Below are 10,874 nucleotides of genomic sequence, written 5' to 3'. Positions count from 1 at the left end.
TCCTGAGGTGCTTCTTCTCTGTTTTATCCACAGGAATCACTGCAAGAAGTGTGGCTAGAAAGCTCCTAATGGCTAGTGTACTTCTCATTCTATTACAGTTAGTCCATAGGTAAGCACTCCCTATAATGCCGAGATTATGAACAGGTTACTGTAGAATGTAACATTCCTTCCCAATTCAGTTATCATTTAATTTGAAATTGTCCTCAGAATTTAAGTTTTTTCTTGTGTTTACATACACAAGCTCCCTGTGGATACAGACAGCCAACTGCAGAGCTTAAATTTAAAAATATTGGACTGATTTCTGGAAATTTAGTTCTGCAGCTAGCAGTATGTAGCCACAAGAAACATGCATACGAGAATGTGACTAATGAAGCCATCCAGTATTTCTTAAAATTAAGCCACTTACTACTGCTTAAACATATATTCTGAAGACTGAAGTTCTCTGTAATCATTTTCCCCATTGTTACCAAAGAAGAAACTGAAGTTTCACGCAGCAAATAAGTCATATCATTTTACAACTGTTTTAGTATTTCATTAACTGTCGTGAAATTGCAGAAACCTAAGGCAGAACCAACCTCCGGATGGATCACACGAGAAATCAGTTTTAAATTACTGCCTTATTAATTGAGAGAAATAACTACTTAGCTGGATAGTCATTTCAGTGATTACCCACATTTTTAAATGAAAAACTGAGTCTGGCTGAGCCCCTGCTCCCAGTTTTAACAGGCAAATTTACTGGAACAATACTATCCCTGCAGTTACAGAGGAAAAAGGTAAACGACTGAAGCTGAAATTGGAATTACCTTTGCTACTTCTCCTGATTACTGGCTTAGTGCTGGCTCAGAAAAAAAATATACATAATTTTAAATATTAAAAAATTCTCTCTCGGTTTCCATCCTTCCTTGATACAGCAGCTAAGTTGTGATATTCACTTGTAACAGTTGCAGCAGTACACTGATATGTTACTGAGAATGAGAAAAAAATTGAGAGAGAACGTCTACACAATGCATCCCAAACACATTACGCTATATCCTTAGTTCTTCAATTAACACATGTGGAGCAATCTTGGGGCACACCTCTTCTTTGATCTCTGTGTTCTACAGTCACTTATACAAGAGCAAATGCATAGGCAAAATCATTCTGAGTCATAAACACCTTTCATCTCTTCACTGCTTTCACAGACTGCATAAGGCAATGCTGAATCAAGCCTTGTGATCTTTATAAGGAGTTTTGCCTTAACGAGTAGACAGAAACTGAAGTAAAATTCACAGGTTTCCTTAAGCACAAACAGCACCAAATGTAGATGAATGAAGAAATTTACAACTCCAGATTTGCTCTTGGCATTCCTTCTTATAAATTACCTCATGATGCAAATATATATATATATATATATATATATATATATATATATATATATGTATATGTATATATATGTATATATACTCAGGATATTTCCAAACCTATGAGATATGTGTCCATCTGTGGTAACTGAGGGACAATACTTTCTCCCTTATTCCAAATGTATTCCAGCATATACTTGTTTACATTCTTAGCAATACTAAGCAAACTGAAATCTTCAGTCTCTTCCAAGGTAGGCTTTTTGGCTAATACTTTGATGCAGGAAGTACATTCTCCTCATCCTCAGGTTGTGCAGGCTTGCTGTCTCCTCTCAAGGTTAAAAATCAGTATCTCAGTCCTCCTGCCATACTCATGAAAAGAGAAAGAACACAGGTCTCAGACATTACTGATATGGTATATACACATGGTCATTTTACAGGTAAGTACTCTTCTTTCCAAAGGATGAAGAAATTCCAGCTAGCAAAAATTAGCAGTGCCTCAGAAGTGTCTAGAAATCAGACCTCAGAGACCTCAGCCAGCTCCTTCAGAACCCTGGGATGACACCATCCGGCCCCATAGACTTGTACACATTCAGTCTCATGAGGAGGTCTCGCATCTGCTCTGCCCTCACAATGGGTAGGGATTTACTCCCCTGGCTCCCACCTAGAGGTTTAGGGATGCAGGGCTCAGGACGTGAGAAATATTAGAATACTGGCTGCCAGTGAAGACCAAGGCAAAGAATTCATTCAGTACCTCAGCCTTCTCCTCATCCATTTAAGCCAGTTCTCCTTTTACATTTACCAAAAGACGTACACTTGCTTTGGCCTGTCTCTTCTGGCCAGGCTGCATGGGAACCTGGGTCCTGGTCTGGTGGGTGACAGCTCTGGCCATAGCAGTGGGATTGGAACTGGGTACCCTTTGAGATCCCTTCCAACCTAAACAATTCTGTGATTCTATGATCTCTGCTTATGGGCACAGAGAAGCAAAACAAGCACAACAAGCTTTTCAAAAATCACCCCACAGCCTGTTGGAACTCAGCAAAGCAACACCACTGCCATCATCCTACTACATGGTGAGTGTTCTAAACCTGCAACATCACCATCATATAAATCTTCCTCACATCCCTCCTCCTTTAAAAAATTCTTACAGTTTCCAAGTCCTTTGAATAAGTAATCCAGGAAAAAACTGAACACTAGAGTATGAGTGGAAAGAATCCTGAAAATACGTAAAGTGCTTTCATTGTCATGGAGGAATACTGTGACTTTCAGTCAGGTCTGGCAAAGCTCCCCTTAAAGGAAGTACAAATCCTCAAAACAGGTCAAATGTTCAGGTAAGTTACGAACTAGTACTGGGACAGAGAGGTATTATGTGCATTGAAGTCCCTATGGAGTGTCTTTCTTGAACAATTTTTACCTCACAAAAGAATAGGGTAAAACCAAGAAGTTTATTTATAACTTATCAAACCTGAGTTTGCTGGTATTTAATAATTCACTTATGTGATTTCCAACATTAAGTCAGAGGCAGAGGAAACAACTGTGATAAAATTAAAAACAAAATTCAGATGATCCTATTTTGAAGCACTGTTGAGAAACATTAACTGACAGAATTTGAGAACTATAATATTAGATACGATTTAGCAGGTTTGAGCAAGAAAGACGTTTCTTTTTGCTTTTTTTTGTTTTGTTTTGTTTTGTTTTGTTTTGGTTGGTTGGTTGGTTGGTTGGTTGGGTTTTTTAGGTGAAAATATGTAACTGTTGCAAACTGATCTACATCTCTTGTACAGGTTCCCATTTGTGACCTCACAGATTTCACAGGAACAGCCCCCTGAGGAAGCAATTTATTTCTAATGAGACTAACTTGATTTAAAGTAAATTTTAATTAATTTTATTTTAATTACTATCATCTTCAAACTAGTATGTATCCTAATGTTTAGATTTTAGGTATAAAAGTAATAATAATAGCAGTAAAAAAATAAGCAAGGGAACAGGTGTGTAAAAAAGAGAATTAGCTATAGGTATCCTTCTCTACATTCTTCACATATATTGGTATGCCTGGAAGACACATAATTTTAGATCTACCTGATGAATTATTAGATGAGACACTAGAATTGAAAGATAAATATTTAGGGATAAATTAAACATTACCATTTCAAACCAAACTCCACCATTTCTTCTAACATAACAAGACTGACTCTCACAAAAATATAAAGGGCATAACTCAATACAGAGAAAAAATAACAGAAGTTTGGAGTCTTAAAAAAATGTACAAGTAGTCTTGTGCTTCTTCCTACACAACAGACAGCTGCAGTTCAAAATTGTTATATTTCTACCATATAAATGTTGCATAAAATAAAAATAAGTCAATGTAATAAATGGGAACAAAGCAGGTGTGCACATCTAGTCCTATTTGCTATCAGAAAGATAAAACACGTCCCTTACTCTCTTGTGTCTAATAGTTGGTGATGCTGTGCCTACATTCGCCCTGGAAGATTTTGTGTTTGTCAAAGACCAAGTCTTCTAAAAGCTGTGCATGCTAGAAAAGCGTGGAAAAGGAAAGAGACCCATTTTACCTATGTTATAATTATGCCTTTCTTTTACAGCAGAGAGGAGAAAAGTACAGGTACATGTGCAATCACCATCATACTGTCACAGACTGATGGAATGTTTCCTTAAAATGGCTCAAGAACTCTAGGGCTTTCTCAGTAAAGTACTTCAGAATTTTACCTGAAAGCACTGAGGCTGTAAACCAGTCTTGGAGTTAAAGACACTACTAATCTTGGTGTCAATGAAAGCAAAAGCATCAAAAGACTGTAAATCAATAGTATCTTAAAAAGTAAAGATATCAACAAAAACCAATTCAGCTGCTTCATGGTGGCTAGTCAAATCCAGCACTGCAAACAATGCGCAAACACTTGGCGCTTCCACCATATCCAGGAAGGCCTTCCAAAGGATATATGTTATTAGAAACAACAAAAAATATGCTGTTTTTTAATGCCCTTCTACATACTGATGCTAAAATAAAGGCTACAGCAGGGGAAAGTAGTACGATCAACACAGGGGGAAGACAGGGAAGACATTTCTCAAGGTTTCAAAAAGTGTTTTTACAAGTAGAATTCAGAACCACTTCTTCATTCATATTAAAGAAAAAATGTGGATTGTGCATTTTATAATCAACATTATAGATATTCCTATGAGATTTCTAAAAGCAGAAAAAAGCTGATTTCAATGTGTATTAAGAACATACAGCATTCGTCAATAGCTGAGACACACTTATAGTAAAATTAATACTGATTGTAAAACAAAATTCTGCAAAGGAAAAGCTGACTTGAAAAGCTGGGCTATCTGAATACTGCACCAGAGCTGGGAGCTAACTCTGGACAAATAATGACCAGTATTCCTCAACATATCATCAGTATGCAGACATACGCATAAATAAATAAATAGATAGATAGATTAGATAGATAGATAGATAGATAGATAGATTAAAAAAAAAAAAAAAAAAAAAAAAAGGAAAGAAAATGCTGTAGTCATTTCCAATCCTAATTCCCAATATGAAATAATAAAATATAGTATCTCGTGATCTTTCTCTCCTGCCTCTCTGCCTCTTAGACCATACACGTATGGACTGTGCAGTGCAGCTAGAACCTACCAAATGTGTTTTCAGTAGGCATTTTAGCCCCTTGTTTGCAGTTGAAATGTTATATCTAGATACAATCGTAGTTTGTTTGGTTTTTGTCAATGACATATTTGTTTTCTATTGATTTATCACATGCCCTATTCATATTTCCAAGCACTTCCTCCTTCATTTTCTGCACAGATCTCCCACAGATCTCCCAGTGACCATGCAGTGAACTGTACACACTCAAAAAAAATACTTCAGGAAACTGAAAAAGTTCATCCAGCTGTACAAAGATACAACATCCTTTCCCATGTATTGCATAACCAAATGACACTGGATTTCTCTGCAGACAGAAGGCAAGAATATCAAAATGAAATTAAAATGATCTAATTGAATACTGAATGAAAAAAAGATGCACATAATGACATTTGATAAATAAACACAAAACTCTTCTATTCTTTTATATCTTGTCTTGGCAAAGAAAAAAGTTTTCAAGCCCTGCAGAAAGACACCCATTGTAGAAGTTAACATTTTCTAATTTATATCACAATCTTGGTAATCCTTACCTTCATGGTTATACTCTTCTCAAAATCAGGAAAGTGTATAATTGTATTTAATTTTGACACATACAAAATAAGTATAGTGGCTGTTATCTAAATAAAAAGGAAAAACAAGAAGTCATGTATGAACAAGATTATAATGTATCATGGGAGAACTGCTTCAAAAACAAAATCTTTATGTGCATTTGATAGATGTTAGATACTATGTATTTCATTCAATGAACAGTACAGTGTACAGTGCATAAACTGGAATAACTTTTTATTCTTAAAATTTTGCCTGTTACTTATTTAAAGCATAATATAGACATGCAAGGTTTTATAGCTTATGGTAATTAGTTGTACTTTGTGAAATAATTAGTGCTTAATAAGTTGTGAAACAGGACATGATCCTATAATAATCATGCTATTTGCACACAGAGTATTGTTTAGTTTGCAAAATCATTCCTACAGCTTTTTTTTTAATGTGAGAAGGGGGGATGTATACTGGTCAGTCTATTGTAAAGTGACCAATAAATAATAAACGTATGATAAGGATTAAGGAGAGCGAGCATCTTCAGCATTGTAAGAGTTTAATGCAGGCCACTGGGCGGAATAAAGAAAAAGAGAAAGAAAAAGAGAAAGAGAAAGAAAAAGAAAAAGAAAAAGAAAAAGAAAAAGAAAAAGAAAAAGAAAAAGAAAAAGAAAAAGAAAAAGAAAAAGAAAAAGAAAAAGAAAAAGAAAAAGAAAAAGAAAAAGAAAAAGAAAAAGAAAAAGAAAAAGAAAAAGAAAAAAAAAGAAAAAGAAAAAGAAAAAAAAGAAAAAGAAAAAGAAAAAGAAAAAGAAAAAGAAAAAGAAAAAGAAAAAGAAAAAAAGAAAAAGAAAAAGAAAAAAAGAAAAAGAAATAAAAGAGGAGTTTAAATCTAGTGCATGTGGATGACCACAAGAGCTCAGAAACCACAACACTCACTGAAGTCCTCGTATGGTATCTGTGCAAGCCACATTCAAATAACACAGCATAAGCCCAGATGATCAATTAAAGAGCTAATTGGTTTTGATCTATTTCAAGTGAAGGTAACATACTTGGTGAACCATAACAAAGTGTAAGTTTTGGAGTGGTCTCATGTATACACTGCACATCTTGAGACCCTGCAGGGCACTTGCACTAACCTGAACACTTATTTTCACAGTCCAAAAGCACTAACAATGTGCACTTCTAAGAATAAAGTAATTATGTAAACGTTGTAGAAACATTTACTGTTTGCTCATGTTGTTCATTTTCTGTCTACCTGAGAAAAGAAAGGTGCTTCCAGGAGAGTCAGATGGCTGACAGCAAGGACACAGCCGGGACTACCATTCTTGCAGCATGCATACACACTCAGCAGTGCACAGAGCTCTGTCCTGACTGATCTACAAAGCCCATGTGCTACATCATATGACCAAGGTCACCTTCACTGGAGTGCTGCATACTTAACATATGAATGTACACAGTAGATTTTGGCACATGGCCATGATCCATGCTGGGGAAAACTGCTTTTACACAAGTGACTGCCAACCCTTGACTATCAGTTCCTAAATATTAGCTGGCTGTTTACAAACACCTGGCTGCCAGGAAACAATCACTTTGGATGAGGAAAGGTTTTATCCATAGGACCTAGCAGCCATCTGAATGGAGGAACTAATTTGCATCTTCCTATGGGAGGGAAAATACGACAGATGTGATGAACCTGCTGTACTACTGTCAGCATCAAGATCACTATGCCAATAGCCACAGCAACTGAGGACTTCTCGAAGACCATCTCAAGACCCCATTCAGCCCGACCTAATCTGGTTCTGCCTACTTCTACATATGTATCTTGCCCTCTGGGACTATCGGCACCTTAAGGTGCTGAAGAGTACCTTCAGGAGAGGTGCTGAAGAGCAGCAGCTAGTGTGCCTCTGCGCTCTGTCAGCAATGGTAGGCGAAACTGCACTATCGGGTTCTTTGCCAGCGAAGAAACACGCTCAGCAATGGAAATTACGGGAGCACCTACATTCAAGTCGAGAACCGACACTCGACTGGCAGAGCTTGCCCCGCTCCGCCCCACACGGCTCCCTGCGCTGGTGACGGCGGCACTGCGGCCAAGGGCGCGCCTCCGCTCTCGCTCCGAGCTCCCGCTGCCCGCTACCGCCCGCTTCCGTCGGGGACGCAGTATACGGCCGGGACTCGCAGAGGGGAGGGCCATGCCGAGGGGTGGCAACAGCCCAGGTTGCGCGACAGTCGTTCTTCACTGTAGGCGCTGAGCAGGCCCTTGTTCACCAACGCCATGAAGAAGGAGCACGTTCAGTAGAAAATGGCCGAAAGCACCCCGGGTAGCGCCAAGGAGGTTCCCCCCGGCCGCTCATCTCGGGCGGCAGCGGGCGAAACCCCACCCGCCCAACTCCATGGCAATCGCCACGGCCTAACCCGGCAGGAAGGCCTACAGGGCACCCCCTGGTGGCGCGGGGCGGGTAGGACGGCCGGGACGGATGAGGCGCCGAGGAGCTCTGCCCGCATCCCGGTCAGCTCGCGGGGCGACGAATCTCCTCGCTCCCTAGTGCGATATAGCGCGCCCGTGCCGTCACTTCAACAAAGTACTGCTCGTGTGAAAGTGTGACATCCGCTTTCTTAATTTTAAACCAGTCTCAAGGAAGAGTTCTGTACGAACACATGCGAATGCCAGCGTCTAGAACCGCACATGCTCAGACTGAAACGTTAAAAGCAGCCGACCAAACACAGCTGTGAGTCACCACAGATCCATATCCAGCTGCTCTCTAGCCCGCTTAGTTGCTGGGGGCTGGCCTCAACACAATTGACCTGGGCTTTATTTTCAAAAATTCTCAATATTTTGTCAAGTGTGAGGGAGTGGAGGACAGGACAAGTAGTAGGGATGGAAAGGACTCACAACGTGCTCTAGGTGGTGAACATATGTAAAATTTCAACAATCGGGAGAAATAACCACCTCTGTTTTGTGACATGTCAGGCTGGTAGTAGAGAAGGGAGAATGGAAAAACTAAAACAGCTCACACATTGACTGAACTTGAAAATTAAACCAAACTTTTATTCAAAGCAAGTATTGAAGTGACATTCAACAACACATTCACTGTTTTGTTGTTAACTCATGCCAAACAGTAATCTTCAATATTTCTTCAATGTAATCACTTCTTTGCAATCTTCCACATCTCAATTTTTTAACTTGATACTTTACCAGTAACTTGTCACAACACAAAACAGCTTGAAATGTTTGAATTTTGTCTAAGCATCTAAGTAGAATTCAGCATACTTATCATACTGAAAGAAATACTCTTCAAGTTGACCAAAGCACTACAGCTGACTGGAGGAGAATATTGAAGTTTTTACTTCATTCTGCAACCGGCTGGCAGTCACAATTGGATGTCCTGTGAAATACTACTCAGAAGCAATTCTGGGTTACAAATCAGAAAAAAACAGATTTATGCTGAGGGCGCATTTGGGATCAGGCTCTTTGCAAACTGAACAGTTAATATCATATTATTTGAAGAATTAAAAATCTGTACCCTGAGTTACCCAATTTTCATAGGCTCAGGCACCAGGAATGAGTATGAACAATTACATATTTTTAAGCTCAAGAAACTTAAATGAACCTGATGACAGCTGAGTTTAGGAATTGAAAACATAAGTTAAACCATATAACTAGTACAAAACTAATTACATTCCATATGCTCTTTTTTTTTTTTTTAAATATCCAATGACTTTTTAAGTCAAGTGAATCAAAACATAATGATAAACAAACTAAGTTAATAGGATTTTCTACCACAAGAGATTAACAAAGACCATAATTCAACAGTCACAGTTTTCTGATGTAAAAAGAAACTACTGTTCTGGAAAATCAGTAGGCATCTAGTCAGTTTGTTTCTAGTGCTTGGTAAAATTTTCCTCTCATTTAAACAAGAGGGAAAGTGGCTTCCCTTCTCATCTGAATTTTCTGACCTTCAGAGGGAAGGGAGAGTTAAGAGCAAGCAGGACAGAAAATGTTTAATATCCCCTAAAGCAGTAGCTCAACTGCAAAAAAGAAAAACAAGTTCACTTTCAAAACAACTGTTAGCATATCATGATTCTCCGGTTGTCTTCCAAGCAAAATATAGGAAAAGATTACCATGACACAATGGTATTCCCAAGTATACAACATTCAACAAGTAACAAGATATTTCACTAAACATTTTATATCAGCATGTGAATTTACTAAGCAGTGTTCTGTAACTTCATTGATTTGGGAAATACATGAAATCACACTGTTAACACACTTGTAACTATCTTTGGAAGCCTATTTTCTAGTTGTATAGTGAATATTTTTCTGCAGTGTTGCAGAAATTGATAGCTGTGCTAAAGTTAGTGAACACAAAATTGGCATGTTATCCTTAAGTAAAGCAATAAGGTGGCTTTATGCACAAAGTACAGGGGCTTCTATGTGCTAATAAACATGTAAAAGCAAGAACTTTAAAACTTAGTGTTTGCTAATAAGAGATCTAGAATAGTTTACTACAACCACAACACCCTGTAAATACCCCCTTATTAACAAAAACAAGTGCCAAATCATTACAGGGTCCAAAGACATCTGAAAAAATATCACCAATTCTTTACCTTTGTCTAGAATTTGCAAGACTAATCATTTTCAGATAAAACCAACAATGTGCAAAAGTTCCTAACATCGTGGGTTAGGAATAACAAGTGCTACCAAGAGATTCTGCTGAGATCAAATCAGAAAATGTAAAATAGCAAAGTCGAGCCTCATACCTTGAGCAGTCACAGTGAAGACTGTGACTACAGTTTATCTGCATGAAGCAATTTCTTCCCCTCTACAAGTCACAATAAGTAAGGTTAGCCTTCTACCTCAGTGACACAAGGTAAAGAAAAAATGCACTGACATTAGAAAAATATTTTTAATTGGTGCTTACAGTATCTTCAGACCTATCACTTAATATAAATTTGCTTAAATAGTTCAGATAAATACTTTTCTTTTTGTCAGCCTTCTTTGGCCACATGTACCATAACATCCTACTAATCATAAATGCTGTTCAGAAAGTGCTTCCTATGAAAACTGCTTCAAATGAGTTAACCTTGCAAAAATCTAGCTTCCCACGTGAACTTTAACCCCACATTATGCAGTCCCCTATTTACAAAAATACTTAGAAACTTTACAACTATCTTTAACCTTACAAAAAGTGCAATTCTCCTACCCCATGTCATGGAGCAATAACATTCTTCATAAATTCTACAGAATAGCAGCCTATAACAAGCAAATAAGGTGCTTAGCTTATGTCCAGGATCTAATTGGTTAAGTGCCACCAGGAAATACATTTTGTATAGGCAAATTCCATATGTAT

The sequence above is a fragment of the Tetrao urogallus genome (genome assembly GCF_951394365.1).
Source record: "Tetrao urogallus genome assembly, chromosome: Z".
In the NCBI taxonomy this organism is placed as follows: domain Eukaryota; kingdom Metazoa; phylum Chordata; class Aves; order Galliformes; family Phasianidae; genus Tetrao; species Tetrao urogallus.
This window is presented reverse-complemented; position numbering follows the sequence as displayed.